This window comes from Halichoerus grypus, chromosome 8, assembly GCF_964656455.1.
Source record: "Halichoerus grypus chromosome 8, mHalGry1.hap1.1, whole genome shotgun sequence".
Classification (NCBI taxonomy): Eukaryota; Metazoa; Chordata; class Mammalia; order Carnivora; family Phocidae; genus Halichoerus; species Halichoerus grypus.
In genome coordinates this window covers 43919873-43937348 of record NC_135719.1, presented here as the reverse complement: position 1 = coordinate 43937348, position 17476 = coordinate 43919873, and the positions used below count along the sequence as shown (strand labels likewise).

General features: G+C 45.2%; 1 pseudogene; it reads right to left on the bottom strand.

The window, feature by feature from the left end:
- Nucleotides 1–12288: 12288 nt before the first annotated feature.
- Nucleotides 12289–13242, bottom strand: LOC118537595 (small ribosomal subunit protein uS2 pseudogene; annotated as a pseudogene).
- Nucleotides 13243–17476: the final 4234 nt, after the last annotated feature.

Here is a 17476-nt window from a genome sequence, read left to right as displayed (position 1 = left end):
AGTTCATTGTTAGCGTAGTTTCTCCAGTGAGGAGAGGGAGCCTGCTGACAAGACCCTGGCAAGAGGGATGCTGCTTTACATTATAAAACTTGGAAGCACTATTTGACTTTTAAGACTGTATATGTGTGGGGTGCTGGGGCGGCTCAATTGGTTAAGCATCTGCCTTCCCTTAGGTCATGATCCTGGAGTCCCAGGATTGAGCCTGGCACTGGGTTCCCCACTCAGCGGAGAGTCTGCTTCTTCCTCCGACCCTCCCTCTCTTGTGCTCTCTCTCAAATAAGTAAATAAAACCTTTAAAAAATAAAAAATTTCAAAAGAGAGAAAAATATTAAAAAAAAGACTGATACATGTAATTCTTTTATAAAATAAAATAAAATCTAAAACAAAAAAAGAAAAGACATGGTATGCTGCTGATCCTCCCCAACCTGGGCCTGATGCAGGCATCACTAATCCATAACGGCATTCCTTTCTGCTGACCCACGGCCTCCCAACCCCTCTGGATACCAGGCAGGCACTACCAATCAAACTAGAGTTGACTTGAAACCAGTTTTCCATTGCTGATCTTTTCCATTGGCTCTGCAAACGGATTTTGCTTTTGCTTTTCTAGCTCTGCTCTTTGTGCCTTTTCCAGAATGACTCCAAGCTCCATCCCCCTGGCATCATCCACCATAGCTTAAGATATATACTATTCCTAAACCAAGCCATGCCTTACTGCCAGGGAACCTTCTCTGGCCACATTCTGTGGTCTCCATGCTCAGTGGGGAGGGGGATTGGACAGTATAGTGTGCAGGAGCAGATTCATTTCAAGAGGTCCAAAGAGCCATCACCCCTGAGAGAAACCCCCTTTGGGATTAATGAGTACCGCGGATGGCACACCTATTGCTTCAGAGTTCTTCAATTCTTTCTCATTGGTCACAGGGAGTGACCTCTAATCTTTCAACACTTTCCTCTTTAAGAGGAGCAGCAACTTCCTACAGCCATTCCTGTGGTGGTTGGCTTACACCAGGTAGAAAGACCTTGCATTATATAGGGTGGATGTGGCCCGGGGAAGGTTACAGCTGTGAAAGCTGTTACCCTACGCTCCCTCCCATCAGGAAGAGCACTGACTTTTTTTTTTCCTATTTCCCCTTGCAAATCTTCAGTCTCGGAAGCAAAGCAATCAATCACGTTGTCAACACAAATAGGCCTCATAAAATTCAAAGTTAAAGTCAGCACTGACAGTTTCTTCTCCCATAAAATGAGGGGGTTAGACCAGATAATCTCTAAGGGTCTTTCCAGCTCTCACGTTTAGTGACTTTATGGCTTCAGTCAACAATATAAAACAAGAGGGGAAAGCAAAAGACTTCCTCTAAAATTTAGCACAGTTTCTGGAGAAACAGAGAGTTGACTTGAAAGGTAAGAAGCCCAAATGAATTCTGAAATGGAGCGGGAGGATAAGAATGTGCTTGTAAAATGTATCACCACCCATGTGCCTTCCAACTGGCTCTGGATAATTTCCAAACAGTGGTATCTGACTGATAAGCATCTTTCTTCGTTAATGTAACCTTGGTTTGTTGTGTTTGCCAAAGGTTGGAAGAAAACTGAGCCAACAGCTGGAGGCCAGAAGTTCCCCACTCCCGCCCTACATATCTAGACTCTAGGCTTTTACATTTTCTACTACATTGCAAGGCAAGTAACTCTAATTTTTGCTTCTCTGTCCCCTGTGACTACGATACACCACATCTCCATGGCAATCGGGGATGCATTTACCTTTACCAACCCTTCCAAAAATCCATCTAGAACATGCTGTAGCAGGAGTTAGCGTTCAGTTAGGAAGTTTCAGAATGCAGCCAGTAGCAGAGTGGCTTGTTCCTGGAATGCAAACACTCCTTGAATCCAGAGATGCAAGAGATCTCTCGTGGAGGAAGGGGGAGCTTTAACAGTTACAATGAAAAAGCCGTAGGCAAGAGAAGCTTGTCTTAAGTTTGGCATAGAATTCAGGACCATCGCTTTGGGAGTCAGTGGCACTGAGACAGGAACGGAGGCCTCTGGCAGGGGTGAGGCTGCTCAGGCAGAACAAACGTGCACAGAGAGGAGAGGACACAGGGCAGGAGGCTGGTGGGGTGGCGCCCTCCTGGGTCTGTTCCTAAGAAGCATGTGTCTCCGGCCTCTTCACGCCTCACACCCCCCCACTTAGGCTGGTGGCGTGTCGCATTTCTTCAGTTGTTACTGAGCTGTCCACTCCTTCACGTACTCGCTTGTTCATTCATTCAGTAAGCATTTATTCAGCACTTACCTTGTGCCATGCATTGTCATAGGTACTAAGTTCACACTGATGGATAGAATACCGTCCCTGCCCACCAGGACTCACAGCCCTGGCTGGGGAGGCAGATGACTACACAGGCAGATGCCCCTCTGCACAGTCCATGCCGTGGTGAGCAGATGATGTGGTGGGAGCATAGGAGAGGGACAGCTAAGCCACCTTGATGAGGGGATACAGTGGGCTTTCCAAAGGAGGCCCTGCCTTCAGGGTCCTGAGGATGTGGTGTTGTATTCCATGGGTGAGGAAGGGGCAGGGAAAGAGACACAGGGTCTTCTAGACCGGGGGGAGAGGGGGGTGCAGCTTTCACAATGGCTCAGAGACAAGGAAGAGCATGTGGGGCGTGGGGGCCGAGAAGTGGTCCAGAGAGCTCAGCTGACGAACTGACCCCACACTTCATGGTGGGCTGGACCCCATCTTCACTCAAGTGTTTACTGAGCAGCTTCTAGGAAGAAATTGGCTTGCTTAGGCTGGCCACATGGAATGATTTCACTTGATTTGATTGTATTCAACTCTATACAGTTGGGTTTAAGGAAATGTTGCCTCTTCAGAAAGAAGGTGCGGATTTTTGAACCAAAGAATAACCTGAAGAAATGGTGTAGTCATAAACAAGGCAATTGCTCAGTGAAGGGACTGGAGTCGGAGAGACCCCAGGAAAGTCTGGCAGCCCTTGGGAGCGTTCGGAAGGCACTAACACAGTGGGGAAGGGCCATGGTGTGAACTGAGCCCCTGCAAAATCAGGCACCAGGAGAAATGCTACTGATGGGTCACCTCCCCTCCCTCACAAGAACCTAATGGAAGGTGGTGTTTTTACACCCATTTTACAAACGAGGAAGTAGAGGGGTGGAGTTTGTCAAAGCCATTTGCCTTGCATCACTTTGAGAGGCTTGCCATGGTTTTCTGACTTGAGCGGAGACTGAGGTAAGTCATCAGAAATAAGACCCCCATTAGGCGAAGATGCAGCGCAACTGAGCGTCTGTTAAGCAGTGAGCAGCTCCGGACAATGGGATAAGTATGGTATCAGTGTTTAGAGCAGGGCACTCAGGAGTGGTTGGGGATTTTTAGCATGGAACTTCAATTCATTCATTCATTCTATTTATTCAGTAAAAGTTTTGCTAGAGTTGCAGCTGCAAAAGCAAACAAAACAAGACTAAGATCTGTACCCACATGGAGCTTCTGTCCTAGAGAGGAGGCTGATAATAAATAAGATAGAGGGATGCCTGGGTCCGTCGAGCCTCAGAGTCCTTTTTTTTTTTTTTTAAGATTTTATTTATTTATTTGACAGACATAGAGTGAGCACAAGCAGGGGGAGTGGCAGGCAGAGGCAGAGGCAGAGGCAGAAGCAGGCTCCCCGCTGAGCAAGGAGCCTGACGCAGGGCTCGATCCCAGGACCCTGGGATCATGACCCTGAGCCGAAGACAGACACTTAACCGACTGAGCCACCCAGGTGCCCCAGAGCCTCAGACTCTTGACTGTGGCTCAAGTCATGGTCTCAGGGTCCTGAGATGGAGCCCCCCCAACCATGTGGGGCTGTGCTCAGCAGGGAGTCTGCTTAAGATTCTCTCCCTCTGTCCCCTCCCCTGCTCACAGGTGCACACACACTCTCTCTCTCTAAAACAAAAAATGAAAAACAAACAAACAAAAAACAAGATAAAGAATTTAGTCACAGTAGGATAAATGGTGATAAGCGCTAGGGAGAGAAATACATGATGTCATTTGAAAGAAGCACAGAAACATCAGGGTGGCTGCAATTTTACATGGAGGGGCCAAGAAAGTAGCATTTGAATAGAGGCCTAAAGAAATGGAAGGCAGGAACCTGAGGACAACTGGGGAACAGTGCTCTGGCAGAGGGAAGAGCAAGGGCTAGAGACAAGAGTATGCCTGGGGAGTCCACGCACCAGCCTGGATCCCCTGCAGCTAGCTGGGAGGGAAAAGGCAAAAGAGAGGGGGCTGGACCTTGCAGGCCTTGAAGGCCATCCTAAGGACTACAGCCTTCCCTCCATGCAGGATTGGAAGTCTCTGGAAGGTCCTGAGTGGAGGGTAACCCCATCTGACTTCTGTTTCAACAATGTCCACTTGGTTTCCATGTTGGGGTCCATGGTCCGAAGGGGAAAAGGCAAAGCAGGGAGAGAATCGGGCAGCAGTGATCCAGGTGACACCGGGGAGCCACAGAGGTGGTGAAAGTGGTCCAACCTCAACATATGCAGAAAGTTGGGCCATGGATTGGATGTGGCGTGTGAGAGGAAGTGAAGGATGACCCCGGCATTTTGGCCCGGAACCAGAAGTGACTAACTGCACCAGGGCGGCAGGGCAGGGGGAGAGGGAGAGGAGGAGGCCAGGTGGGAGAGAAGGAGGCGAGAGGATGGGATGAGGAGGAGGCGAAGTTTGGGACCCAAAGCCAGGGCCTCTGTTAAGCTTGAGGCAGAGATGTGGAAGACACGAAGGTAGGACAGCTCCACAGAGGCCGGGGGCAAAAGGACTGGGTCAGATCCCACAGAAAGGACGGAGAGATGAGCTCAGAGGGGAGGTTATTGGATTTGCAAATAAACAGCCCTGAGATCACAAGAGACACACAGTGTGGGGTGTGGATTTCCACCCGGTTCCACATGCCCCTTACTTCTGTATGGGGCTCTTTGGGCCAGTTTCTTTTTTTTTATTTTCCTTCCCAGCTCTCTTCAGACCAGTGCTGGCCTGTGCCTATCCACTTCTCCAATACTGGCTTTGAAGCCTGTTTAATTTAATGGTCCCTCCAGGGATCTCTTGGTAATGGGTGGGAGGGTACCCTGTCCCCTGTATGGTATTTTTATGTTCATTTTTATGGGGCATTTATTTTTCATGCTAAAAATATCCTGTGCCTTTCTGGAGGTAGGGGAGGGGAGGGGAAGTGGAGTGGAAAAATTATTTCAGCATCTCGCTTACAAATCTGCTCAGTGGACCAGAGTCCTTACCTACCGTGGGTTTGAGGACTGGGTTTCCATGCCTGTTTCTGGATGTCCTCACTAACATATTCCAGCCCAGACCCTTCCTGTTTTAATGAAAGGAAAGCCCTGCAGTCCCTCCCACTCATCTTTGAAACTCCCTCCGGATGGCCTAGTGAGTTTCCATTCCAGTAGATGGCACGAAACTGAGTTCATGAAGCACAGAGAGCCCGAACATCTGTTTCTATGGGTCTACATGATGTCATTTGTCCTGAAACACCCCCAGCCTCACACATAGACAGCCCAGATTCTAAATTTGGAAGGAAACAAAAACCAGAAGGGGAATTCCTACTAGGATAACGTTCTGGGTGTGGAGAGGCACCCAAACCTGGCTTCGATGAATGGACTGATTGAGCCTGTAGACTTTAGAGGGCTAATCTCTTCTCACTGCTTCCCTAAACTCTGTCCTTTGAAAAAGAAAAGAAAAATAAACTGGGCAAAGTCGTTACTGTGTGAAATGAGCCTGGGGATTAGGATTTCCTTGGGTCTAAGAGCAATTGAGTCATTACCATTGCGTGGATTCAAGGTTGACTTCAGGGTAGTTGAGTTCATAGATCACAGGATATTTGAGACACTGTCTAAAGAAAAATTTACTGTGACCTACCCTGAGCCAAGGTAATAACTTGCTTCAGAAAGGCAAAAATAAGTAAATAATGTGGCTGTGGAAGAATGTGGGTGTAGAGACTGTTGCATGGAGAAAGGAGAAAGCTGTGTGAAGACACTTTTATGTGGCTCAGAACGAAGGGCTCCTTCCTGAGCTTCACTGTGTGCTGTCCCCAGGAGAGTCCCTGAGACAGTTCTCCAGGGTGAAGAGTGTGACTCTCTCCAGGTCTGGGAACCAGGACTTGGGACCACCGTGCTGGGAAATTTTGGTTTGGGGATGGTTTGTGACAATATTTAGCACTCCAAGTCAAATGGGCTCCTTTAAAGCAGTGCATGGTGGTGGTAGAAGGCAGGGGTGTGGGTGGATTGGCTGCGGGAATGTTCTGTTTTGCCAACTTGAAGCCCTAGAATCTTGACGGCAGCAGCACACGGGGTTCTCCTGGTAGAAAAATATGTCCACATCAATATCTGGAGGAGTGCTTTATCTGAGGACTTTAAGAAGGTAGCAAAGGAATGGTTGATGACATTTGAACCTATAATCTTTTTTTTTTTTTTTGAACCTATACTCTTGAATGAGAACTTTATATTGTTACTCTATGGATGACCTCTTTGATTATATACACCTGTGCAGGAAAATTAACACAGCAGGCCTGAGACTGCTCTCCTTAGAAAGAGCAAGGTTGCAAGGTTGCTTGCCTGCTTGCAAGGTTGGCCCTTGGCTGGTGTGGGAACTTGGCCAGTAAACTGTCTTTTGAATGGATATAAAGCTTTCCCTAAATGATAAGGGTAGCTCACTGTACCTATCCTATTTATACAGTGGTGGTTTCTGCTGAACACCTGGTTTCCTTCTGGGAGTCTGGAATTTTAGTACGGTTGGGTACTGATATGACCAGTCTCCAATACAAACCTTAGACGCTGAGTTTCTAATGAGCTTCCCTGATAGACAGCACTTCATATGTGTTGCTAGAACTCATTGCTGGAGGAATTGAGCTGGTCCTGTGTGACTCTGCTGAGAGAGGACTTTTGAAAGCTTACACCTGGTTTCCTCCAGATTTCTCTCCACAGCCTTTTCCCTTTGCTGATTTTGCTCTGTAGCCCTTCACTGTAATAAATCCCACGAGTGTGTTGTGAATGAAACCATATGCTGAGTCCTCTGAGTCCCTCTAGCAAATTGCTGACCCTAGAGGTGATCTTGAGGACTCTGACAGAACACTAAACCACTATCTGCGACAGGGTGGGGTTCTAAAAATTAATGACCGGATTCCCCTGCACTAAATAATTGAAAAAGTTCTTTAACCAGGTGGGGTTAAAGGAAGGTGTTGATGCCAGTCTGGATAGTTTTGTTGACCCTGTTTTTGATGACCCCTACTGGTCTTGTCCCATACCTCATTTCACAAGAGTAATTACGTCCCTGTACTTAGACCTTCCCTCCTGTGTGCACAGCATTCTCAGTCTTGATTTACTTGTCCTGGGGCAGAGGCAGATCAGAGACAAGGAAGGAGTATTTGGGTCTATCAACGGTTGGTGCTGGGAACTCCCTCGCTGCTTGCAGTTCACCTCCTACACCAGCAGGAGGGTGATCATGAGGAACTGGCCACAGGTAATGTTCAGGACAGACTCCCTCAGCAAGGCATGGATGTGCACTTTTCAAGTGTGCCTTTCTCACGGAGGTTTTTCTAGATTCCAAGTTGACCTACTTTTACTTGGTTTCCACACTTTCTTTCTTTAGATATGCTAATGTAATCAGGTAACTTATACAGAATCTTGCTCTGGCCTGTGGGCTTCACCTTCTGTAAGATGGCATTATCTGTCTGTAACCTGATGTGTTGACTTGGCTCTTGAAGAGCAACTTGATCCAAGTTTGGGGGCACTCCTCACTCATGGTCCTTTGCCCCAGCTCAGTTACCAGCTTGAATGCAGAATTGCTTTGATGCTTGGTGCCCTCTTTGGACATCCCATAGAGAAAAGAGAGTTTGTATATGCTGTTCAGGGTCATAGAAAGCAACTTGTCATGCACCCAATTCTGGGTTCCCATACAGCCACTCATGTGTGGAGGTTTCCCTGGTGGGACAGGTCTGTTTCTCCAGTCTCACCCATTTTGCACTCATAGCATACCCCCATGGGGATATGAGAAGGGGGCTTGGGAAGTACATAGGAGGTAATTGTTGGAAGTATGGAGGATTCACTTATGTTGTGGACCTTTGACTCTGAGGGCTGGTTTTCTAAATTTGCTAGCCCTCATTAGCTCATCCTTGAGAGAAAATAGCCCATGGGTCTGACAGCCATCATAGAGGGCCAAAGAGGAGTGGGACTCCTGGGTATGGAGGTGAAGGGAATAAGGGAGGAGAGTATGTAAGTGGCAACAGGACCCATGGGAATGGTGGGAGAAGGAAGGAGACAGTGTCTATGGATGAGGCAGTTCCCAAGGGACCAGGAAATCCTATGGGCTTGTCATCCCACTGGATTAAGGGACCATTCATGATTGTTGACCTTGTGTGGACCCTCATAAGTTGCTATAGGTGCGTTGTTGTAAGTGGCTTCAGATACAAAGTGAATGTTCTGCTTCAGCATGATGGATAGGCTGACAGTAAAACTTTTGGGTAAAGTATTGCCCACTCTCCCAACATGATGAGTTTAGTAAGAAAATCTCATAATTACCACTGCAGGAAGTGCTAGGTGACCAGGGAAATATACTAGAACTCCAGACTTTCCTATATGGAAGCTGTTTCTCCTTGTTAACCTCAGAAAGTCTCTTTATCAGAGGTATTTGGGGTCTACGCTTTGGGTTTCAATTAGAAGCTTTTAAGGGAACATAATGTGACAAGGGTCTCCTTTCATATCCAGGGGATCTGCTCTTCATCTCAAATGACTGTGCGCAGCAGGCCCCATCATGTCCACTGACACACATTGGCTACACACCTGGGTGGTTGGGGGAAGCCATAGAGTATTGACTAAGACCTGGCCTCTTTTTTCAGGGAGGTTGCAATCTAACACATTAAGATTGGTAAGTGGGATTAAAAAGATGCCATATTTTTTTAATACAAACATCATTATGATCATCAAATGTTCCAGCCTGCGGCGATTTCATTACCAAAATGTTTGCTTCAATTTTTTAAAGTTTTTAAAAATTTTAATTCCAGAGTAGGTAACATATAGTGTTAGTTTCAGGTGTACAATATAGTGATTCAACAATTCTGTACTTTACTCAGTGCTCATCATGACAAGTGTACTCTTTAATTTCCATCACTTATTTCACCCATTCCCCACCCACCTCCCCTCTGGTAACCATCAGTTTGTTCTCTGTAGTTAAAAGTCTGTTCCTTGGTTGTCCTTCTCTTTTTTCCCCTTTGTTCCTTTGTTTTGTTTTTTAAATTCCACATATAAATGCAATCATATGCTATTTGTCTTTCTCTGACTTATTCGCTTAGCATTATACTGTCTGGATCCATCCATGTTGCTGCAAATGGCAAGATTTTCATTCTTTTTTATGGGCAAATAATATTCCATTGCAAATATATATACCATATCTTCTTTATTCATCTATCGATGGACCCTTGGGCTGCTTCCATATCTTGGCTATTGTAAATAATGCTGCAGTAAACATAGGGGTGCATATATCCTTTCAAATTAGTGTTTTTGTATTCTTTGGGTAAATGCCCAGTAGTGCAATTACTGGATCACAGGGTCATTCTATTTCTAATTTTTTGAGGACCCTCCATACTCTTTTTCATAGTGGCTGCACCAATTTGCATTCCTACCAATAGTGCACAAAGGTTCCTATTTCTCCACATCCTCACCAACACTTGATGTTTCTTGTGCTGTTGATTTAACCAGGTGTAAGGTGATATCTCATTGTAGTTTTGATTTGCATTTCCCTGATGATGAGTGATGTTGAGCATCTTTTCATGTGTCAGTTGGCCATCTGTATGTCTTCTTTGGAAGAAGATGGCTGTTCCTGTCTTCGGCCCATTTTTAAATTTGATTATTTGTTTTTTGGGTGTCGAGTTGTATAAGTTCTTCATATATTTTGGATACTAACCAAAAGGATGCCATATTTTTGAACAGAGGTCAGGTTGGTTAACCAGTCCCAGTTCTCCATGGTGGAGGGGTCCATCCTTCCACATTTTCCATGTGCAGACAGATTTGCTCAGAGGACTGCACAAGCTGTATTAATTCCTCAGAAAAATGGCTTTCTGCACCGTCTGTAAGTATCTTTTAAGCAGGTCTTCAATGAATGAATTTTAATTTCTCATAATTCAAGTCAATCCAACATTTATTGAAGGCCTGCAAGGATGGGAAAAAATGTGTTCTCTGACCTCATGTCCTCTGCTTTTCCTGTCTTGGGATGGGCTGTGAACCCCAAGTCATTGCTTGGCAGGCAGCACAAAACCTACAGCCCCAGCTGAGCCATTTAATAGTTGCTTAAGTTGTATTTGGGGAAATTTTCTAGAAAAAAGAAGCAGTTGCCCTAAGCACCCAGGAATATTTCATGCAGCTGTATTTCTAGCCTTTGCATTTCTTCCTGTTACAAAGGATGACCTGTCACTGCCTCTGTTCAGGAATCCCACCACTTATGCACAGGTTCTTATCTCTTTTTCCCATTCAAGGACTTTGCATCTTTCTTTTGTATCATTGATTTTTCCATTTCTAGTGGATCATCCCATTGGCATACCAATATGTTGTAACATCCCTCCTTATATTTAAAAATAAATCTCTCCTTGACCTCCAATTCCTCCTTTATCTATTACTTTATTTTGCTCTCTTTATAGTAAAACTCCTCAAAACAGCTGTTGCTACTAGCTTTACTTCCTTTCTTCCTGTTCTTTCTTTGACCCTTATCAGTCAGGCTATAGTCTCCATAGTAATACTGAAACTAGAAGTTTCAAGTCATCAAAAACTCTCATCCTGCTAAATATACTGGTCACGTCACACCTTGACATCAGTTGACCTCTTATTAGCATTTATCACAGTAAGTCATATCCTTCTTCTGGAGACCCTTTCTTTGGTTGAATTTTGGGATAGCCCATTCCCCTGGCTTTCCTCATACTCACTGGTCACTCCTTCATGCCCTTTGCTGGTTTCTTCTCCTCTTCTTTCCCTCTCACTGTTGGGGTGTTCAAGGGCTCAGTCTTCAGACTTGTTCTTTATCTTCTCTCACTCTTCAGGTGATCTTACCCAGTCTCTTAACCATACCCAAACATTTCCTTCCAATTCCTGCAAGGCCCCCTCCTCATACCTGTCTTTTCTAGTTTGCCCCTCTCTCAATCAAGGGCACCACCACTTACTCAGATACTCAGGCTCCAAGCCTATACACTGTAACTGAATTTTCTTTTTGTCCGACACTCCATATCCAAACCATCAGTAAGTGTGGTTGGTTCCATCTGCAAAATATAAGCCAAATTCAATATCTTTACATATTTTGATCTTTACTATTGTCACCCATCAGAACTACAGCCATCTCCCTCTGGACCTACTCCGCTAGCCTCAGAGTTCATCCCTCTGCATCCTCTGTTGCTATCCCTCCCCCAGTCTATTCTCTCCATGGCCAGCCAGGAGATATTTTATTTTATTTTTTTAAAGACTTTATTTAATTATTAGAAAGAGAGAGAGTACAAGCGGGGTTGGGGGCAGAGAGAGCGAGGGAGAAGCAGACTCCCCACTGAGCAGGGAGCCTAATGTGGGGCTCGATCCCAGGACCCTGGGATCATGACCTGAGCCCAAAGCAGATGACTAACCAACTGAGCCACCCAGGCGCCCCAGGGAGATATTTTAAAAGCACAAATGAAATCATGTCAAACCCTACTCAAAACTTAGAATGAAATCCAGATTCCTTACCACAGCTGCCTCTCCCTCTCACCTTCTCTCTTGCTCACCATTCTCATCACACTGACCTTCATGCTTTTTCTCAACCCACTAACTTTATTCTCACCTCATGATGTTCATATTTCCTCTACCCACTGCCTAGAATGCTGTCAAGGATCTTTGCAGATCTCAAGCACTTATTACCTGATATTATAATGGTTATTAATGTGCTTACTTGTTTGTTGTCGGTCTCTAAGGCAATAGAATATATATTTCTTGGCAAGAGTTGAGTCTGTTTGGTCACTGATATATCACTGATGCCTGAAATAGGATCTGACACATGGAAGAGACTCAGTAAAATTTGTTGAATGAGTGAGAAATTATAGTAGCTAGAATTCATAGAGTATTTACTGTGTGCCAGATACTGTGATAAGGGCTTTGCATGCCTTGTCTCATTTAACTCTCAAGCAACCCTATGAGAAGTTTACTATTATTTTATTTTATTTTATTTTATTTTATTTTATTTTATTTTATTTACAAACTGTTTATTTTCCATCAACCTTTTCCATTTCTATTTCCATTTTGTTTGCCTTTGTGGAAGAAGAGCAGCTTAAGACCACTCAGTGGTTGTTCCTACCCATTCAGTGGCCTGAGCAGTGGGAGCTGCAGACTGGTCTTCAGTGGCCAGCTGGGCGCTCCAGTCTTCAGTAGGGAACTGTGGAATAGGCACTGAGGGCCCCTGCACACCTTCAGACCAGTCTGCGACTTCAGGCTGAGTAGCAGTGAACTCAGGAGCTGGAGCCGTCCGTTCACCCTGAAATTCCTCCTTAGTCACAGCCTGTTCAGCAGCGGCCTACTCTTCCTTTTCAATCTCTTCAGGATCTCTGTAGAAGTAGAGATCAGGCATGACCTCCCATGGGTGTTCATGGGAAATGGTGCCAGGCATGCGCAGAACTTCCCTGGCCAGCACCCACCACATCAGACCCACTGAGTGAGTTCCCTTGTTGTTGCGAGAGATGGCAATGTCCACACAGAGCAGAGGAGAGTCTGTGTTACACAGAGCAATGGTAGGCAGGTTAACATAAGACGCCTCTGTAAGAGGCTGGTGGTCAGCCCTGGGATCAGTAACCACCAGAAGTCTCGGCTCCCGGAAGGCTGCCTGGATCTGGTTGGTGAAGGTTCCAGGAGTGAAGCAGCCGGCAATAGGAGTGGCTCTGGTAGCAACAGCAAATTTCAGCACAGCTCGCTGGCCACTATTCCTGGACCATATGACACTGACATCGGCTGGGTTTTCAATGGCAACAGTGGCATGAGCTGCCAGCAGAAGCTTCTCCCAGGTTCTCTTCAGATTTATGATGTAGATACCATCACTTTTCTTTTTGTAGATGTACTGTTCCATTTGGAAGTCAAGGTTGGTGCCACCTAAATGGGTTCCTGCTACAAGGAATTTGAGGACATCCTCCTCCTTCATTTGCAGGACATCAAGGGCTCCAGACATTGTGAAAGTTTCCCTTTAAGTTACAATGGGAATGCAAAACAACACCGTATGGACCCTTCCCTGGGTAGTGCGGAAAGCGAGAAGTTTACTATTATTTTACTCAGTTTCCCAGATGAGTAAACAACAGCATAAAAAGATGAAGAAATTTGCCTAAGTTTACACAACAAGCAGGGGATGGATGCACCCACCTTGGTCTCACCACGGGAGATTATACTGCCCCCGACGAAGGCTGCTCTTCTATCAGTTAAAGTCCCAATGAAACCATTTTGAGATCCCCTGCTTATGAATTCAGCATGTGGCCACCATAATGCTCCTTCCAGTCTAAAGGGAATGGAAAGAACCATCGGTGCTTAGGGAAGAGTTGTGAGGACACTCTCAGCCTCCAGTTCTCCTGCCCAGCCCCTACAAATGAATTCATATTTCAGTGTGGGTGGGGGAGGGGAAGAGGAGGAGCACAGGTGGAATGGGACAGAAGCAGTCTACCCTGGAAGCTCAAATGTCTGATCTTTCAAGTCTAGGCTTTGACATGGGGCAAACACCTCAGGTTTTCCTGCTGTCTTCATCCTCCAGCTTTACTCTTCTCTTGCTGCCCTCCCTTCCTCCTCTTCTGGATGGCGGGGGGAGTTCTCTCTAGGAGACGCTCTTGGTCCCCCAACCATATGCCCTGGGTCTGCCCTAGAGCTCATTCCCCACCTAAGAATGTTTTCCTGGCTCTCTCCACCTAAGGGCAATTTCCAGCTCAAGAGTGCACTTCCTCCTGGTGGGCAACAGACCAGAGGGGCCAGTGAGTTAGCATGAGAGGGACCCCCTACCACTGAGGGACAGGAGTTGGTAGATAGAAACGTCTTCCCTGCTGCTCTCAGCAGGACAACTCTGCAGTGTGTTGCACAGTTTCCCAGAGGGTCCCCAGCAGGACTGAGCCCCACTTATCCACAGCAGTAATCTACTCATCAACACATCCTGCATGGCTTTCCTTTCTTCCCTGTCTCCTCCCCACCCCTTCACGTGCTTCCCAAGATCACCTCCGGAGTAAGTTACACATCCTGGAATCCTTGTCGCAGGGTCTGCCTTTGGGGAAACCCCACCCAAGACAGTGTTAAACCCGCTTGTTTGCTTTTCTCTTCTTTTATTATTCCAGTCAATGGTCTTCAAATCATTTTGTCAATGGAGTTTGGTCCATGCTGCAGAATAAAGAAATAGATGCACCTCCAGCATTTCCTTCTGCTCGGTGAATAGGTGCACCTGGTTCAGAGATTCTTCACAGTTCGCCCCTTCTCTCCAGAAATACCGGCTGGCTCCTGATCCCGGGGTGGAGCACATCTCCCCATCCAGCAGGTCCTCGCTGTGGGTCTGCAGCTGGGGAAGTTGGTCTGTTTAATTCGGAAAATGTGGCAGCTACCTGATTATGGCTTCCTCAGGGGTGGAGTGTGTGTTCTGCCCGTTCATGTTGTGTTTTCCCCATGACTCCGTCCTTTGCTATTCCACAGGAAGGCCACTCTGCCATAGCAACGCCTACTGACGGCGGCACCAGGCAGGCTGTTCCCTCTCAGCTGCAGAATGTTTCCTTAAAGAAACACACACCTGGAAATGGAATTCTGGAACGATTCCTGGATGCTTTCCAGAGGAACCCTGGCAACATGTGCACATACCCTTTTATTTTCCGACATGGGAACAAATATTTCCTATCTTTCTTTAGTGTGGAGGCTGGTGTCAATAACTATCCAGGGGACATGTTTCTGGGTGGCAGGAGTGGATGATGGGGGGTGAGGCTACAGCAATACCTCAGTCTGGGCCATTTGCACTGGCACTAAGTGGGTTATTCTGTTAATATCCCAGTGGAGATTATGGACTGGACTCAGGGGAAAAAAAAGATGGAGATGAAAATTCTGGAGTTATCTTCAAAGAGACAGAATTTTAAATTATGAAATGGATGCAATCTCTGTGGAAGAGAAGAGAGAGAGGGAGATTGGGACAGATGGGAGGAGACGGGGCCTTAGGCAGCTTGATCATATAATTTGTTGCCCAAACTGGAACCGCTTTGGGAGAGAAAGGGGCCACTATTAGTAATGACATTGGGACCTCAGATGTAAACCAGGATTGTCTCGGGCACACATAATGGTTGCCTAACAGTAGGGTCACCTCTGTTGAAGGGGCTGGGTGATGACTGCCTTTGCCACAGCCCTGACACGTGTTACACGAGAGCAGGAAGTGGCAAAGAGGTGGTCGCTTGCTATAGTCCAGAACATGTGTCCTTTTGGTGGGATCTCCGGAGGGGCTGTCGTGAACTCCTGCAAATTGTCTTCCCTTGGCTGGCAAAGGCCCCAGCCTTTTGATTGTTTTCACCTCCTTCCCTGGGGATGAGGAAGGTATGGTGAGAAAGGCCACAGAGGTGCGTGGTGCTCTCCAGATGTCTCAGGGGGAGTGGGGAATAGCTCTTGGAAAATTGATAGAATCGTCAAAAGAGTATAATCAGCTACAAAAATTGTTTAACCAAAATTATAATTGTGTGATGAAAATTAAATTTTTTTCATATATTAAAACTAATCATTACCACATCCATATAATTTCCCTCTTCCCCCAATTTAATTACAATATACCTTTGTCCCAACTTTGTTTCCAATCCAGCCCCTCTCTTCTATGCCTTCTTACCTTTTCTGGGGCCTTGATCCATATTTAAAAAAAATAATTTATTGACCCTGACTATCCATTTTGACCTATATCTAGAAGAATATAGATATAGCACCTTCCATCCACCACCCCTATTTCTCCCTAACCTGTGAAACCTGGATTTCTACAATCCCCATTTTCTTTAAGTGTATTAGACTACACGGAAGAATTCTAATAACTGATTTCATCTGGGTCCATATGGTTCACAATAGGCTCACACTAGTTAAGCCATTTCTGAATGTCAGGTTTCTAAGGGAAACCAGCTATCATAGTAGCAAATGGATTCCAAGTTGGTTAAAATCAGTTTTTAACTTGTTCTAAACAGGTCAAATCCAACCTTCCTGGATCAAATTGGATAAGGCCAGCTCAAGTAGAATAAAACATTCCAACTTGGAACAAATCAAATTGAGAGCAATTCATGCTGACTGAGACCAGATAAGCCTGGTTCCCACTTGTCCTTACTGGGTCAGACCAACATGAATCATAGTGGTTCAGAAGAAGGAAACTGGATTCAGCCAGGTGATACTGTTCCTATTAGGGGAAAATGGTGTAAAATGATTCTTGGCAGAGAGATTAATGATTCTTAGCAAAGGGATTCTAACTAAATCAAACCAGTTTAAAGTCACATTTGTCAAAGTAGCCTAGTTCAAACTGGATCTAATGTCAATAGTTTTGCTTTTGCTGATTAAAACCAGTTTGGGCCAGTTTAAACCAGATCAATCTGGCCAGCATTGCCAGATGGCTTCAAAGATATATTAACTATTTATTGAGGGAAAAAAAAGAGAGATGGATAGGTTATGGATGCCATTATCCACTATATCTTATTTACATTTTGCTTACATAGTTCATTAAAAGGTATATATTTTTTTAAAAATCCAAAGCAAGCTCTTTACTGATTCAGTACATTATTTGTAATGTTCCTTGGTCTATAGCTTACTCATACCATTAAAATGATTTTACACTGTTGAGTGTCCCAGATTAATCAAATTGGGGCAGTTTCTTTGCAAAAACAAAACAAAAAAAATTTTTTTTCTGATTATCTAGAGATGAGAGTCCATCGGTGGGAGTGAACTCATCCCCCTACCCCTGATTTCGCTTTCTATTACTCATGGTCACCTGTGGCCCAGAAGCAGATGACCTTCCTCTAATGTAAGTCAGAAGGTCAATAGTAGCCTAATGCTATGTCAAAACGTCTGTCATTCACCTCACTTTATCTCATCATATAGGCTTTTATCATCTCTCATCCTAAGAAGAATGAGTGCAGTACAATATTTTGAGAGAGAGACCACATTCACATAACTTTTATTACACTGTATTGTTGCAGTTGTCCTATTATTATCATTGTTAATCTCTTACTGTGCCTAATTTACAGATTAAACTATATCATATGTATTTATAGGAAAAAACAATATATTTCGGGTTCAGTACTGCCATTTCAGGCATTCCGTGGGGCTCTTGGCACATAGTACATGACCAGGCATCAACCTTCTCACGTTTTTTTTGGGGGGAAATCTTTTTTTTTTTCCCATGGGGACAAGACTAAGATTTGAAATTACTTTATCAAAAATAATTACTGAGGAGCCAGATCCACAGTAAGAGACATTTTCAAAGAGGCAAGATTTGCCCAGC